The sequence below is a fragment of the Carassius auratus genome, unplaced genomic scaffold, assembly GCF_003368295.1.
Source record: "Carassius auratus strain Wakin unplaced genomic scaffold, ASM336829v1 scaf_tig00216201, whole genome shotgun sequence".
Lineage (NCBI taxonomy): Eukaryota > Metazoa > Chordata > Actinopteri > Cypriniformes > Cyprinidae > Carassius > Carassius auratus.
Window position 1 is genome coordinate 36202 of NW_020528453.1, and position 18684 is coordinate 54885.

Genomic DNA, 18684 nt, shown 5'->3' on the forward strand with positions numbered 1-18684 from the left:
ATTAGGTAGCTTTATAAAACATTTGATTAAATTCTGTTATTCACAATCTTTGAAAGCTTACTTTAATACTAAGAGCACAGTTTACTTCATTTGCATCTTTATTGTATTGTTTGTAATTGGTTTCATTGCTCATTTTATCCCCTACTGTGTACTTGTCTTGAATAATTACTTGACGCAATATTTACTCAAAGACTGGCTCAGTCAAAAAAGGAAATGGTGTCATTTTCTCATGCATTTCAAGCTTCAAAACAGCACCATAAAATTGGTCCACATAACATTTGCACTATTTTTCAAGTCTTCTGGAGACATATGACTTGTGCTACGAACAAACCAAACACATTAGAGACGGATCAGTCCAATGCATAACGAATGAATAATTCAGACCAGTTTCGTGCACAGAATCAAACGATTCTTTGAAAATATTAACTTAAGAAATAGTTATTTGTTCATGAATCAAGATTTTCCAGTTTAAATTTCAGTCTGTTCCTCACACAAAGCTATCATACAGCTTCAGAGTTTAAATATAGTGCAAATGGTCACATGGACTATTTTATAAAGGCTTTTACAGTCATTTTTTATAACATTTTGGAGCTTGACAGTCCCAGTCCTCCTGCAATTGAAACTGAATAAAGTGGTCAGGATCTTCTTACAAAATTCACTATATGTGATCCATGGAAGTAAGTAGCCCTGGGCGAAAAATCGATTGAATGAATTAATTCGGATTTTTTTGTTACAGGCGATTTAAAAAATAAGTAAATCGAGTTTTTGTGTAATGGCGCATTTTTGGCTCCCCGGAGCTTCCGTAGCGTTAGTTTCACATGGCAGTATGGCAAGCGACAACAACAACAACAACATCATAGCACACACGAAACAGCAAGCAACAACATGGCTACCGGTGAGAGTTGGAAGTTTGTTCCCAAGAAAGGAATAAAATCATCTGTTGTTTGGAACTAGTATGGGTTTGTTGCGACAGACGTGGAGCAAGAGACCCCACGCTGCATAAAGCCCACCGCAGTCAAAAGCAACAGCACCAGCCGAATATAAAAATGGGGGTTACATTTGTCTTGCTTTTGATTAGGGCTGCTCCGATCACGAGCCGGTTCTCTAATCAGCGGTAAATTCCCTCAGGTGTGTGATTTCACATCGGACAGCTGTTACTACAAGGAGCCATAACTGAGAAGATGCGCAAATCCACTTCATTTTCAGCGTTTATTTGCGCATCTTCTCAGTTAACAAACGGCTCTGTGTAATAACAGCTGCTTGATGTGAAATCACGCACCTGATGGAATTAACCGCTGATTAGAGAACCAGCTTTACTGACGAGATGCTCATTAACGATCGGCCGATCGTAATCGGAGCAGTCCTACTTTTGATTAAATAAAAGCAAAATTTGCTTTAAGTTGTCTGCTGTTTGTACTTATTACTTTCCTTAAGTAGGGGGGAAAAAAATCGAAAATCGGTTAAAAAAAAATTTTTTAGGCCATATCGCCCAGCCCTAGAAGTAAGACAAGCATACAAGTTTGGAATGGCATATGGGCGAGTACATATTTAGACAAACAAATACTTTAACAAATAACGCATGTGTATTGTGCATGTGACTGAGATCATGCCCTACCTGGTACCATCAAGTCACAGTCATAAAGCATTAAAAAAGGCATATTATGTTTCGATTGCAATTCTCTATGCAAGCTGAGAGAAGCTGTTACCACCTATAATTAAACTGGGGAAAATGTGCTTACAATTTTCAAAATAAGCCAGAGGCACCGAGCCACGATTTCAAGTCTGAAATTCATACCACTGTTACACCTGATGTGTTGTCATAAAACAGAGGTAGACCTGTAGCAGTTGTCTTTAAGGACCTCTGACCCAGAAAAAGATAACCCTTTCAGATTCAGTGAAGAGAAGAAAAAAATCTATTATTTGGCTTCAGTGATGAAAGAAAAAAGAGGGCAGACAGTCTGAAAGTTTCATAAAATCCACAGGTTTCCACAGCAGAAACCAGAAAGATACATGACAGCCTACGCCCTATCTGTGCTCTCACAGGGCTGAGGGATTTTTTCGTTTTGTACAGAAACCAGTTTTAACTGTAATACAATAGTATGAAACCGTACGGTCTCTTATAAATGCATTGGTATCAACTATCACTGTAATACATACTAGTCACTCCTTTATGTATTCTCAACAGCTCATGGACAAAAGCAATATAAAACCACCATGACACATATTGGCATGACCTTTATATTAGTGATGGAAAACACAGCAACAAGATTTGACCCTCTGACAGGTGGCAAAGTAATGAAGACTTAAAGGATAATCAATGTTTCCCCTCCATTCCAATACAGAATACGAGGGAGTGAAATCCATTATTTGTTTAACAGGCTGAGCAAGCACAATAAAACCACCAAGACCAAATATTTAAATTAAATTAATGTCTCGGAACCCTGTAGCAAAATCAGAAAGGGAACTTTCCCAGAGCAAAGTGTCAATGTTTCAAATAACACTTTCTGCACTTTATTGGTCTGTTTGATTTTTATGGTTCAATGGAATTGGATTGTGCAGTCATAAAACCAACTATAATTTGTTGTAAGAAGCAAAGAAGAGAAATGGGATTAGTGCTGACATGCTTCGGAGATGCTTTAAACTTAAATATGAATACACAAATCATTGAGGGGAAGTGGAGGTTGGGCCGTACAGCGCACCAGAAGGTTATACAAGGGAATACAACAACAACTTGGTATTCTTGCGAAAGACCAGCTATACATAAAAAATAAAAAATAAACTGCTGCTATACTGATGCTTGGACAGAAAACATGATGCTGTAAATAATAAAATCACAAGAATAAATTAGTCTGTCAATAAAACCAATATTGCACAATTTGCCCATAGATCACCTTCAAAAAATATGCAAACTGAAGACAATTTTTGGATGCAAATTACAGCATACACTATAGTTTAAAAGGGTAATATTTAATATACAGTACCGTTCAAATGACTTTTTTTTTTCATAAGAAATTGCTTTTATTCAGAAAGGAAACTTATTTATAATATTAGAAAAGTTGTTTTTATTTCGAACTATCTCATGAGAAAAATATTTTTCTAACTCCTATGGAACTGTACAATTTCAGTTAAGATTCATAGGGCTCTATGATTTATGCAATGTGTAAAACATGGAGAGAATCGCGAAATCAAGTCATAAAATACGGAATTCACAGTTGAACGAGGAATGTCACGAAATGCCAAATTTTAAATGAATCAATAACAGTAGGTCATTACACTTAAATCAACTGTAAATATTAAGCCGTAAGAGTCTGTTTCCTGCATGTTATGCACGTTTCTGTTAATGATGTTTCAATGTTTCGTTTACTACACACACACACACACACTGAAGCACAAGTGACGCTCGCAGTGTTTTCAGCGTCTATTGTCTCTCTAAGTGAGTGTGAAATTGATGTGAAAATGTATACGTTTCACGATTTTAATTAATTACACATGCTTTTTGATTTATACAATTTAATATAACTATTAAAAGGGAGTCAAGAAAAATTTTAATGGAAAAAAACAGAATCCAGAAATTTTAAAACGCAAAAAAGTATACGTATAGCAAAACAGATTAAAGAGTTGCTAAACCACAAACCAAATTCTCACTTTCTCACTTCTGAGCAACAAAACTTGTCCTATTAATGAAGTAACAAACTTCCTTGAAATATTATTACTTGTGTTATATATTATATCAAGTTTTAATCAAGGCTTATTGAAGATTTAAATTAGTTTGACTGGCCTGCATGCCCATGCAGTTATGAAGTATTATAGTTTATTGACAACTGTCACGATTGACAACAAATGCAAGGTAAATAAGTAAATGCATAAAGGATTTTCAAGTTTCATCACTGACAAAGATCATTCATGCAAAGCATGCGAAGCCCAACTAATCTAAACTAAAATACATTGTTGATTATTTTCATGTTCAATTATTATTGATCTCATTGATTCACACTGTTCCATCATCTCATGCATCTCCTGATCAATGCATTCTAGTCCGAGCAGATGTTTATTGCTGCTCTAATCAGCATTGGACTCGGATTTTGGAGTAATCAATTACTGGAAAACCAAGCAATCACAACTGCAGCACAAGTGTCCCAATGCTTGCTGAAAACACTAACCAAAACTCCCTTGTGTTACTCATTTCACGTGCATTTTAATCTGCCAAATCTAATCTGTGCTTTAGCATAGAAGAGCATGCAGTTCATACAACAAAAGCAACACATCATGGATCCTAGCAAACTGTTCAGATATGCCATTTAAAGCCAGTGAAGATAACGCAGCTCTTGTGCTGAATTTCGCATTCTTCTCACCATCCATTATACATTCTCCAGAAACACCATAATATAACAATGATCCAGAATTTTGACCACTAGAGAACATATTCCAGCCACCTCAAGACCAAAAATTAGAGTGAAAAAGACAAATCTGGCTGGGGACTAACTATGCCTGCAGCAACTGAGCTATTGCTCGGGGGCATCCATTACATATCTCAGTACCTAAGGTCAGTCGGGCTGCTTCTGGCTAAAACGAGATTGACCCAAATAATCCAAAGGCTGGCTTAGGTCTCCAGACAATTTACATTGATCACAGCTGTAGTTGTAAAAAGGTGCAGGAATCTTGTGAAAAAAAAAAATAATAATAATAATTCTCGCTCACCTATCCATATAACTATCCATCAGTAGATTCTACCTCTAAGGCCGGGTTCACACCGCAAGCTGCAGCAGAGCAGAAGCAGCGCGTATTTTTCTCGGTGCCTATGTTAACAGATGAAAGCGTTCACACTGCACGCAGAGGCTGCGCGGCAGAGTGTTGCAGGAGCAGAGCAGAAGCAGCAGTGCCGCGATCGTTTCGACGCTGGGTCTATTTTTGCTGCGCTGCTGACGCTCAGTTAAAGTGAAAGTACACCTTTGATGGACAAAATAAATATAATTTCACACAAAAAGTGCTCTAAATGCACAAAATAAGCACATCTAGGGTGTTTTAACAAGAACTAGAGTAGGCTATGTTAGGAAAGAAAATTAATATAAAAAATATGAATATAAGATAAAGTGACACTGATCATGGCCAAAATACACATGTACTGAAACGAAAAGTAATTTTGCCCAAAATTTGCATTAATGATATCGTATGTGTTTTTTGCAAATTACATAAGAAATGTATGATATTTAAATTCACATATTTTTCTATTTTTTTATTATATTATTATTATTTTTTTTTACAAAATCGGTCAAAGTACTTACAGTTCTAAACAAAAATAAACTTTTTTTTGCCGAAATACAAAAACAACTTTTATACTGCTAGTTTAGCCTTCGAGATTTGCATCTGCATCTCCATAATATAATGCTGACAATCATAAACAACAGCACGTGGTGTCACAGGCGGTGGTCTTCAGAGTGCACCTGGAAAGACAAAAATGGACGACACTCGTCTAATCGTGGAAGTTGAGAAATATCAAGTTCTTTATGATCCACACAATGTATTTTACAAAGACTTGCAGGAGAAGGAAAAGAAGTTTCAACGGCTCTTATTGCAGATGGTAAGTAGCCAAATTTTATAATGTTTTTGACGCTTTCACTGGCACATGAGCAAACAACTCAATATTTGATTCAAAACTGATTCAATTGGAACCATTTATTTACTATTTCTAAATTACAAATAAGCACACAAATAACAAAAGCAGGTGATATGTGCATATATAATAAACAAGTAAATGCTGATTTCAAGATGAGCAGGAACTCAGGCTGTGAACCATTTACAATACACAGAATTTAAAACGGTATTAAATTGGTTTTCAGGGTGTCCTTTGGTAAATTTGCTTGCAAACAAACCCAGTGACAAGATGATAATATGCACCATGTTCTCTCCTACGTCGGTTAATGGGATGAAGCCAAAGTCTGCGTCTTTTTCATAGTCTCTAATAACAAATATAGCGCGATGGCCTTTCTTCTGTCAACAACACGTACTGCACGGAAAACAAAGACAGCAAAACAAAGATGCAACAAAAGTTACAATGAAATTATGAATTTAAAAAGCTTCTTGCCAAGTCTGTTTATTTAAATGTATTTTAAATGGAAATAAAGCAATGCGAACTAGAGTACTCGGTCCAAAACCCGCTGTTCAGTTGCGCGCTGCCTCCGCTGCCGGTGTGAAAGCAAAATAGGCGCGCGCTGCTTCTGCTCTGCCTACCTGCTGCTAACGCACTGCTTTCGCTCTGCTGCAGCTTGCGGTGTGAACCCGGCCTAAGAGAATACCTTATTCACAAGTAGGGTTGCAAAGGGGTGGCAAATTTCCAGTAAATTTATGTAAACTTTCCAAAAAAATCCCTGGAATATTAAAAAAAAAAAAAAAAAAAACGAATATAGTATATATATATATATATACACTATCGTTTGCCCTCTAATTTATATCATGTATGAATAGGTTTTATGAAATTAAAAGGTATTCTAAAATGTCTGTATCAATTTAAGAGGTCTTAAATTTGGGGATGGAAAACAGAAACTACTCTAATGATTAATCAAAATTTTTTTCAAATGTTATTAAACTTCAAAGGGTTGTGATTTCATTAGGAACACTGCACTTTTCAAAGAAATTGCTTGTGATCTAACTGTTGATTTATTATGTTCACTTTAATGTGTTTATTTTGTAATATGTTGTAGACAGTTGTAAGAGGGCATATTTTATGTTTGAATGAGCAGTCACAAAAAATAAAGCACAGACATTTCAAACTTAGAGCATCTGTGTATTTTGAGCTTGTTAAAACTCCTGCAATATGCATAAGGCTTTTTTTCCCCCAAATTAATAGGGATTTTGATTCCATCGTAAACTGCATCTGGTTTTTAATTCAATACATACTTTAATATAGCATCTTTCTGGGCTGGTCCGTCACAAGAAGTAAAAAGACGTAAAGAACAGGAATTAAAGAACATTATTTAACATGCATTGCTCTAACAGATTTTATGCATTATTTCATCAATTATTACTGCACATTTAAAGTTATTTTTAATGCACTCCTAACATGCGCCCTGGAAAAAAATTGCCCTCTGACTGCACAGTATCAGGAGTTTTGCTTCAGTTAAGCTGGCATGCAAAAATTAAACCAATTAAATGCGTTTACATGAATACATGCCATTACATGCCAGTGGTCACATCTCCCATGGAACCGGAAGTTGTCATTGAAAAATGAATGTTTAAATCATTTTCTGGAAGGATCTACCTAAGATATACATTGCATAACCTGACATAAAAGACAATTGATGTCAATATCATTCAAGATCTTACTGCTGCCACATAGTATAATCTGACAAGCAAAAAATTGAACTTTATGCACTTCTACAAGTTTTTGCAGCCTGTATTCTAAGTTATAAACTTACTTCTTTTTCAAAACCCCACTATAGGCGCTTTCTTTTCTACTATGTATCTTTAAAGTTTAATTTGTATACATTTTTACTACATTGCCCAAACATTGATATCCTATGAACATTTCGATGAGAATTTATTTATCTTATTAGCTTGAATTGTGCATAATTAATGGCGAGAGGAATAAGGGCTGAGCAAGTGGAGAGCTCCGTCATCTATAATGAATGAGAGGAGCTCAGAGCCCAGATGGGTCTGTAACGTGTCCTGCGAGCACTTTCTGCGGTACTCACACTCAAGAGAGAATATTAGAGGTGCAGTTGAGAAGCCAAAAACAAAAGCCACTTTCACACTGCGATTCCGAAAAATACACTGGTAATGTGTCCCGGCAATTGTTCCCGGGTCGCTAGATTTTGCCCCTTTCACACTGCCAGTGATTTCCCGGGAATATGTGCGTGCGTTCACACACAACCCATAAAGACATGTGACATCAGGATGTCACATGTAATGTAGGAGTCGAAAACGCTAGGCACGTTACCTTTCACTCAAGCTGGCGAACGATCTCGGCATTAGCGAGGAAAGTGAGGAACTAACTGATCTCTGCTTCATTACAGTTTGCACATATTTTTTACGTCGCAAACGTTGATCTGCTTTCAAAACACCTGGGTAAAAGAGTCACACGATAACATGCGTCATCACTACGACACAACCTTTACAGCATTAGTTCTGGCTTTTGTTCAAACAGCGCTCGTTCAGGGACTAAACCCGGCAATGTTTCTAGGTCACCGTCCCGGGATCAATCCCATGACGTGTTTGCATTCACACAGAAGGAGACCTGGCAATGTTCCGGGAATTTTCTGGGTCCAACATGCAGTGTGAAGGATACTTTTTCGTGGAGTGCCTTTACTGAGGCCACCCTCGATACAAACAGAATGCATTCTAACTACAGCCAAAGAGCCACGAGCAAATATATTTGGTGAGGAATATTTAAGGTACAGTTTGGAGCACTTTGTCGAGTCAGAACGGTTTAATTACATTGCCACACCCTAGCCTTGCTACTGATGATTATTAATAAATTACTAAATGATTTCAGACTTGTTTACTGATAAGAGACTGTTGATTAGCTTTTGCTGCTAATAATGTAAAGATCAAGAACAGTAATTTAACAAATGAAAGATATACTAAACATTTCTACAAAACTTTCAAAAGTGTGGGGTCGGTGAGATTTTTCTATGTTTTCGAAAGAAGTCTCTTACTAAGGTTGCATTTATTTGATAAGAAATACATTAAAAATGGTAATACTGTGAAATAATATTACAATTTTAAAGAACCTTTTTCTATTCTAAAATGTAATTTATTCTGGTGATGGCAAAGATGAATTTTCAACACCCATTATTCTAGTCTTCAGTGTCACATGATCCTTCAGAAATCATTCTAATTTTCTGATTTGGTGCTCAAGAAACTTTTTTTTTATTTTATTTTTTTTATCATTGTTGAAAACAGTTGCGCTGTTTAAGATTTTTTTGATACTCTGATAGACAGAAATTTCAAAAGAAGAAAGAATTTAAAAATAATCGTACTACTGACCCAAAACTTTTAAATAGTTTTAAAATGTTATATATTTATCAATATTTTTCATTAGGCCTACATATTTATTGAGAACATTAAGTTTAATACCAGTAATGTAAATATTAATATGATTCAATCAAAGAGATCTGCATTTCTGTAACAAAAATTATGACTATATTATTACTATTAATAAATTAAAAAACAAACTACAAAAGAGTCCAATTACTGTGACTTATCTATTTTTGGAGTTTACAGCTTTTAGTTATAAAGGCAAAAAAAAAAAATCTCACACAACCATTTTTTCTTCATAACCTTGAGATCAATTTATTTTCTAAGGCAATTCAAGTCCTCAAAGGTCAGAGTGTCTGGCGGGGCAAGACAGAATGCCCACAGCCTCGTCTGACAAGTGAGACCCCACAGGGTCAAGCTGTGACTGTTTGTTTCCTTCAATGGATGAATTTCCTGTTTGTTGCCAGCGATCAATGGATGAAATCCTGCTATTCAAGGGTGAATTATCACTGTTCTGATGCTGAGCCACTGCTTTAAGCAAGAGAGATGAGGGGCTTGTGAGATCCACAGGAACACAAATAGTCTTGGAGAGGAACGTGGAGGCTTCCACATACACTAATGTGCTTAACTCTATGACGGTTTAATCCTGGCGTTAAAACTCATCCAACTCTGGCGGACTAACTCTGAGGAGCTACCGTATTATCAACAGGTTTTCCACTGTTAGCCATTAAGATGAACTACTACGGAGACTAGAATACACTGTGTCACATGATTAAATATACAAAAAAATTCATGAGCAAAACAAGCCCTCCAGCAAAAAGAAACAGTAGTAAAAATTCTCAAAACATAAGCTGGCATTACAAAGTAACACAATGTAAATTTAAACGACACCGTAGGAGCATAGAAACCATTTCCTTATGCAAATAACTTAAACATAGTGACTGACTGTGAAAGACAAACTCACATAAAAAAGGACACAAGGTCAATACCAACTGAAAAGCGATTTTAAAGCTTTACCATGCTGTCAGTTTTCATCTCGATCTTTACTGTGGACTTGCCTTACTCAAATGGGAAAAGCAGAGCCTCAATCAATAGCAAATTTAATTTAATCAAGCTGATGCTAAGTTAACATTCGACTCATACTGAGGGATTATTAGACTGGCCTGACATGCTCTAAATGCACCCATCCTGACAGAAACAAGAAATGACAGCCTTGTTTATGCTCCTTTACAAGCTCATGGTTAACGCTTTAGCAGGTCACTGCAACCAAGACACTGAGATGAGCTCAGCTCAATCTGAGCAAGATATCTCTACTGCTCCAAGAAAACAGATTTTTTTTTTTTTTTTTTAAGTTACTGTAGTTTTCAAGGCTACACCATATTTACCAGCATCACTTAAGAATAAAAATCAATAGTGATATCATTTATATTTTCCAAAAGAAAGCAAAATGAGGGAATATAATATAGCTTCAAAACAATATTGATAATGAAAAAATCAAATCAACTTTGCAGGGAAAACATACTTGAGATGGCCATTAATTAAGAATACACAAAACATCTATACCATAGGTTATTATCCAATACTGCAAATATTTTTCAAATTATTACTAGTACTTTACCAACATTATTTATTTATAAAAAAAAATTATAGTGTCTCAGAATACATTACTGTGCCCTTGTAACTAGTAATCCAAAACTCAACACATATAGGCCCAGGTTTTGGCTTACTATTGTCATTACTGGCAACATCACGAATATGATGCTGATGACTCATCTTGCACTTATGATATAACTTACCCAGATTCCATGTAAACAAAACGGTTGCCCTTATCATGTAAAAACATCAAGCTCAATTATGACTGAACAGCCTGAAATACAGGGAACAGGGAGGGAAACATGAACAGGAGCACTAAGATAAATATTAATAACAGAGAATGCTGACAGGAACACAGGAAATACTGACTGACTCTCGAAAAGAAAGAAAAAAAATGGAAATGCAAACTAAAATACTGGGTGAAATGGGGAATAGTGACTCAAATACAAACAAATACTAATGGAAATATGAAGAGTTCTGGCTTGAAATACTGAAAAACAGGGAATACTTACTGGAATACAGACTGTTGTACTTACTGAAACATAAGAGGACTTACTGACTAAAACACTGACTGAAAAAAATAGTGAATACTGACTGAAAATCAGGAAAATACAGACTGAAATGGGCAATCCTCAAAAAAAAAAAAAGGAACAATAGCAAAATTATTAACTGAAAAGACAAACACTGATTGAACTGCAAAAAAAAAAAAAAAAAAAAACACACACACATTAAGGAATACTGAAACCAGGGAAGACAGACTGCAACAGTAACTGCAATAAAGTCAATACTGACTGAAAAGGAAGGCATAACTGCCTGAAATACAAAAAAATAAAATAAAAATAATGAATACTGAATAAACAGGGAATGCGAACTGAAATAGAGGCAGTGCAGACTGAAGAGGCAGGGAACACAGTCTGAAATAAAGACTGAAAATGTTAAATATGGGGGGGGGGGGGTGTATGGGATAAATACTGACAGAAATGGGTAATGTTGATTAAATACTGACCACAGGGAATTCAGAGTGAAATGCTGACTGAAAATTTGAAATGATGACTAAAACACTGCCAGGCAGTAATACTAGGTGAATGAGCGATTGGAAGAATGAACACGTTCTCCTGTGAGCGACAGGAGTTTTCTTGTCCTTTAACCTACACGTCAGAACATACAGGTTCAACAACAACACGTCTACTTATCTATCCTATTAAACCCTGCGTTTACTTCACTGGAAATGCTTCCTGAACTGACACGGTCAACACTCCTCCAGTTTTGGTTTCCGGCCACAAGTAACTTACTGACATTACACTAATTTTATAATAGATTGGTTTCGCTACAAGGAGAAAGTTCTTTTCACATTAATGTCTGACATTTCTCTCGAGTCTAAAAACATCAAGAGAATATCTAGTAAAAAATAAATAAAAATAAAACATACAGTACCTCTTTAATCTTGGCTCTTTTCGCTTTAATGTCAGGATCCGCGGCTCGTGCCCTGTTGCTCCAGGCGGCCGCTCATACGGAACAAACGGCAAACTGTCAGCTTTCACTCCCTTCCCCTGAGCAAGTTTCTCTTTGTCGCTGTTGATGTCCTGTTTGATCTCGCTCGCCCCTTTTTGAAGGGTGTCCTTGGCCTCAATCAGCGCCTTTTCGTGGTCTTTTCTGATCTTGGCCAGGATCTTCTCATCCTTGCCCGTCCCGGTGCTCGTGTCACTGACCGTACCTGTGCGCGTCTCTGCCTCCACCGAGGAAGAGCGGAAGAAAACTCCGCTGAGCAGCTTCGTGGAAATCCGGCAAGAAGAAGATAGCTCCGAAACACAGGGTGATGAAGGCGCTGAACACTAAAAGCAAGATGAATTTCTCCGTGAGCCTAAAGGAGGTCGGGCTGGCGGACTTCCTATTCGGAGTGACCGTGAAAGGCAGGAGAGAAGCTACAGGCATTTTCTTCTGCGCTTAAAACCCTGCCTAAATATGTTAAATTCTACAACAAAGTAACTCCCCGATCACCTTGACCTACACTGCTCACGATAACTGTTACAATGATCTCAAGGTGTCCGAGTAGGAGACGGTAGATCCTGTGAAAGAAGTTGATCCCAATGCACGAACGAAGTCCCAGCGTGTCAACTGCTCACGCCTGAAACACATCTGTGTAAAGTCTCGTTGGCGGAACGGAAGGAATGGCAGAGATCCGTGATTGACAGCGCGCCTTGGCCAATCGCTTTGTGCCGCCAGGGCACAAGTTCGTTGTGGGCGTGTCTCCGGATTTAAAGTACAGAGGCGTGATGTCCTTGTTCAAACTTAATTGATTATGGACTGGGATTGGTGTTCTTGATCATAACGACATAAAAAAAATTATGGAAACGTAAAGGTTGGACAATTTAGTTTGTTATTTAATTTCAGACTGTAATTATTATAAGTAGCCCCTGTACAATTGATTAGCATTTTAAACGAAACCCTCTGTAACCCTTTTCAGGCTTAATATATACATATATATATATATATATATATATATATATATATATATATATATATATATATATATATATATATATATATATATATATATATATATATATATATATATATATATATATATATGGCTAGAGTTATGAATGGCTACAGTTATGAAAGAAAAAAGAAAAATGTTTTTTATTAGCAAAATATTAACTGGACATATAAAAACATAGTACCAACCTCATCCTACTATTTAATGTAGTCTGGATAACTTTCCTTTAAACTTACTTCGCTGATGTTTTCTTAAGTGCCATGAATGACATTGAATTTGTGTCAAAACACAAAAATAGACAGGAATTGAAAAAAAAAAACTTTTTTGAAATTAAATTAAATTCTCTATGAAATCAAAAAACTCTCGGTGTTACAGAGAGTCACTGGTTATGGTTATCGTTAGCCTAATTTTTACAAAAAACTGCTTCTACGGGACCATAACGTAAGGTACAAGTTAATGGAGCCTTTTATACATTTTCGTGTTTCTTTAGAAATAATTAATGGATAAATGGAGTCTTTAAACGCCTCTGATGTAAAGTTATTCGCTGTCAAAGTGACGCCAAAATGAATGGGATTCAATGGAATGCTAACAGCAGGTGGGGGTCCGTTAGCCAATGGCAGCGCCCAGGGGTGCTTCAAAAAAATATGAAAACCCTGCCTCCCTGGCAGTTCGTCACCTACGCCAAAACAGCTCAACGATTTTTTGATATCACTTCAAACTTTATCTTCTCTTCAAATCTTCTGACCAATCAAAGGCTCTCTATAATCCGAAGTGCCCACCCCCTGCACTATTAATACACGCTGAAGCTGCGACTATGATCGATCACTTAGTATTTCCTGTACAGTGAATGGCTCGTAGTGCACAATGTAGGCGATAGGGAATGATTAAAACAGTGTAAATAAGCTTTCGACAGGTGCAAATTAGGTCTGATTTTATGTTGTTTCACGCGTAATGCAGCAGACCATTTTGTTTTACTAAGAGTTTCATATTGAACCTAGGGGGTAATCTATTGACTGTGACTTCACCCATAGGTTTCCGAAGAACGTTTTTGAAGCAAAAGTGGGCGGCTGTTGCCACCTTGGCAGCGCGTCACACCCGTATAACGAAAATGGGCAAAAAGGTGGGAGCTGGTTGCTGAAGCCGAGCCCTTAATTATGCAGAACTTTAAGGCTTAATATAATTTAAATGGGTGAGTTATAAAAAAAAATGCACCCCCCTCACAGTTTTCATGATGGGCAAATTTAGCTATATAGACCAAAATATTTTTTTTTAACCAGGCTGTAAATGTTATTTTCTGCTGTAAAGTTGGGAACTTTAACATGGGGAGTCAATGGGACTGACTCCCTTTTGTCATCAGCCTCAAGCGGCCAGTCGATGAATTACAGTTTAAGTCACTTCCGTGTGTGCTTCATGACAGAGAGGGCTGGACGTTGCCGCTTGGGCTGTACCGAGCTTAATGGCTTTGGCCCAAGCAGATTTAAACAAAACATACTGGCTATTTAAAAAAAGCGGGGCTGCTAGATATGTCCCACTCTCTCTTTCCAGTTTCAGTTGAAATTATGTCACCACATAGAATAATGGTGCATTTTTCAAGGAACTTTATGGGAAGTTTAAAGGGGTCATCAGATGCTACAGTACATGCACTTTTACAAGTGGTTTGAACTAAAATGTATGTTGGCAGTGTATACACAACCAATAATGATACAAATTCACCCAGTGTTTTTTTTTTAATCTACTCAAATCTTTTAGCCTGACTACGTCAGACTTCATGCGTCAGACTTCGTACTTCTGCTCAATTTAATTTAGCTTCTGTACTCAGTCTGAGATAGCGAACTATCTCCCAGTTTCCTCCGGCCTCAAAAGAGCCGGACAATCAAGGAACAGAGCGTCGACTGAGAGCCGTGACATAGACTCTAAGCGCCGAATGTAAGATCATAGATTAGGTTAGGAAAATCAAAAATGACCATTGTCATTTTTTGTCAATTATGCTATTCCAGACTCTGTCTACGAGGCAAAGTTAAGTAGCAGAGTTTGGTATTACCAGGCTAAAAAATTTTAGATTTTTGAAAATCTCAGATTCCTGTCTTTGTGACTTTACACAGACAGGCCCCTCCCACGATAGTTTGATTGACAGCGGAGTTCCAGCATAGACTGGACTGACGTCTAACCTTAGACCCGCCTTGAGTGAGCTGTCTTCAGTCTGCCATTGTTTCGATGCTGGGGCAGGTGTAGACAAGAATGTCTCCTAAGCAATTTAGGTGTTTTTTTTTTTGTTGTTGTTGGATGTAATAATGAACATAGCCATCATTATTTACTCCTGATATCTGAGCCGTGGAAGACACAGTGGATTACATTTGTTTCTGAAGGAAATGCGCCCCCAATCTACGTAAATGGGTCCATTTTTTGCGCAAATCATTCATGATCCAGCTTCACCAACAGAAAAAGTGGTTTTTAAGGACTTTTTAATAATATTTGCAAATCACCTAACTGAATATTGAGATGTTGATGTCTTTAGGCCATGACTTTTATCAAACATGTGAAGTTTGGTGCAAAATTATACATGTTATGTTTGAGTTAATATAATATGACATGTTGCCTACAAGTGGCGCTATGATTATAACTGAATATCGGCCTTTAGATGTCTTCAGGCCAGTACTCTTATCAAACATGAAGTTTGATAGCATGCTTAAGAATAAACATAGAAATTTCAAGAGGGTCCCTCGCACCATTTGGTGCTTGGGCCCTCACTAAATGGCAGAGGCAAAGCTCAGTAAAGGTTTAGCTATAAACTTGACATATTGTACATAAAGCTAGACCAGATTTTCCTATAGACAAGGATTTCCTGAACTTGATTGCAAAATAGACAGAATGTCAGACAGTAATCATTCAGCCTTGACTTTGTTTTCCCAAAAAACTGGCAGTAACATTGCTTTTTAACAAGAAGACTGAGAACAGGAGACAGCTGCTTCATGCATGGAGATTTTCGGGCAAAAGCTGAAAAACTGCTTTGAGAGTTTCACTTTCTTAAACAGTAGGATTGCTGTGCTCCTCACATCTGGAAAGCTGAAGCATACAAGCTCATTGTTTTAAGTCAGTGAGTTTATTCTGCCAGTGAATATCAGCAGTGGTGGGCTGTGCAGCTGTTGTCTGTACGAAGTAGTGACTATGCTAGCAACTTTCAAGAGATCCAGTGCAACAGCTTCAGTTTATCCCATATGTTCTTTTTTATTATGATTGATAGCCAAATCTGTTTTACTACAAGTACCCTACTTTTCAGAAACTCCATTGTTGTTTGCTTTTGTTGTTTTCTTAATGTTAGCTCAACCTTATTTCAGGCATTTAATCAAAAATCCATTAAAAAAACACTGACTTTTGGGAGATGGAGCTGTAACTTTAAATTCTAGCTTGTTTCTGGGTTTTGGCCTACACAATACTTATTTCTGCTCTACTCAACATTTCATTCAAGGGAAGTTGTGGCCTAGTGGTTAAAGCATTGACTCCTGAACGCCTTAAGGTTGTGGTTCAAGCCTCGGCTAGCAATACATGACATAGGTTCCATTCGAGCAAGACACAGAGCTCCCAGCTGCTCCCCGGGCCACCACAGCATAAATGGCTGCCCACTGCTCTGGGTGTGTGTACACCTTAGCATGGTTTAAATGCAGAGCCATGACTTCTGAAAATGGGTCACCGTACTTGGCTGTATGTTTATGTCACTCACTCATTTTATTGGGGTGAGCATACACCTTTTCCCCAGACATGTAGTGGACAGGTTTCAGAAATTCCCTAAAATGTCCAAGCTTTGTTTTCCTTTTGCCTTGCTATCTACAGTCCTTTATACATTATGTGGACATGTATTTGCTTTGGCATTTTCTGTAGAATTCTCACACGCCACGATTTGGTCAATTTGGTACAAAGCCTGCACACTATCTGGTCAAACTACTTTCAGTCATTACCCGTCATCAAATATGAAAACAATATGAAAACAATATGAAAACCCATAGATTTAGGCAATTTAGTCGGAGTAATAAGGACTTATGGTTAGAAGACCAAGCCCTATTTAAACGACGTTATGTCCAACACTTTTGGGCCTGAGTCAATATGCTGTTCAGGGGGCCCAGAATCTACAGCGGCAGCCCCTGATAAATGTATTTTGTCTTTTTCACTTGTTTATATAAGTGAAATAAATCTGCCAGTACATTAAGAACAAAATGCATTTGTATTACAGACACTTTTATTTTTTAAAAAACAAGTTTTAATTTTTATGCAGAGTTTGCTTTTTCAAGTAAATATGTCTTGTTTTAAGGCGTATTAGTTACTTTAACTGTAAAATTAGATCACAAATATGACTTTGCCATATTTCTCGGCTGGGTGGATTTCATTTGTACACTAAAAGAAGAATAAGAAAGAGCAGCAAAAATGAGAGGAAGGAAGGGCTGTTTTGTGGAAAACAGCAGGTGTCTTGCAGGACATATTACTATTAAAGCACATGGGACGTGCAGTCACATTACCTGCCGCAGGAGTTTCTCGCACACAAATTCCAGGGGATTTCAATCTTGTCACTTCATTATAACAGCCTGGCTGTTTCTCCCCCAAAAACACGAGAAAGAGCATGAAGGATGTTGAAGAGGCTCTGCATTAAGGAAGGTATAGTATTCAAGGTAAACTAAACAGAAAAGGAGTAATCTGGTCTGGAGAAAAGTAACCAGTTCTACCACTACACCCAGTTTTAATTACTCAAAGAGTTCTTGAATGAACTGTAGACAACTTTTTTTTTTTTTTTTTTTTTTTTTTAAAGGAACAGTTTATTATTTGGGATTATTTTACTTTAAGGGTTTAAGATTTCAATTAAAAATAAAATTGAAAATTTGGCTGAACATGAACTCACTCTCCAGCCATCTGTAGATGAGTTTGTTTCTTTATGGGAGTAGATTTGGATAAATTTAGCACATACATCACATCCTCACCAATGAATCCTCTGCAGTGAATGGGTGCCGTCAAGAATGAGTCCACACAGCTGATAAATACATCACAAAAATCCACCAAGTAGTTCCCGGCTATGACTTCTGTTTATTAATAAAAGAAAAATGCCTTTATTAGGGCATTTTAACTTTCAAAATACCGCCAAAATACCATTCCATAATCCATAATAACACTTAGTCCAGTGAGAAGTTCATCCCTGTTGTCTTTTCACATTAAAATACATCAACATATTGGTTTAGAAGGGTTTTTTGGACTGTTTTTGCTTGTAAACTGTGCTTAATCTGTCCACATTTCTCTCCTGATTCCGACAAGATGACTTTTTCACTGGAGAAAGCAATATTGGGAGCATCAGTTTGAAGTTAACGTCTTGAATATTTGTTTCTTACAAACATGCAGCTTTTCACTTAACAAGATCTTAATTGATGAACTGGAGTTGTGTTGAAAATGTGTTTATCACCTGTTGGGCCTCATTCTGATGGCACCTATTCACTGCAGAAGATTCATTGGTGAGCAAGTGATGTAATGCTAAATTTCTCCAAATCTGTTCCATGGTAGAAACAAACTCCTCTACATCTTGGGCGGCCTGAGGGTGAGTTCATCTTCAGCAAACTTTCATTTTTGGGTGGAATATTCCTTTAAAT

At 37.1% G+C, this 18684-nt stretch overlaps 1 pseudogene; it reads right to left on the reverse strand.

The window, feature by feature from the left end:
* Positions 1-12720, reverse strand: part of LOC113097369 (mannosyl-oligosaccharide 1,2-alpha-mannosidase IA-like) — a 48484-nt pseudogene extending 35764 nt beyond the window's left edge.
* Between the last annotated feature and the right edge of the window lie 5964 nt (positions 12721-18684).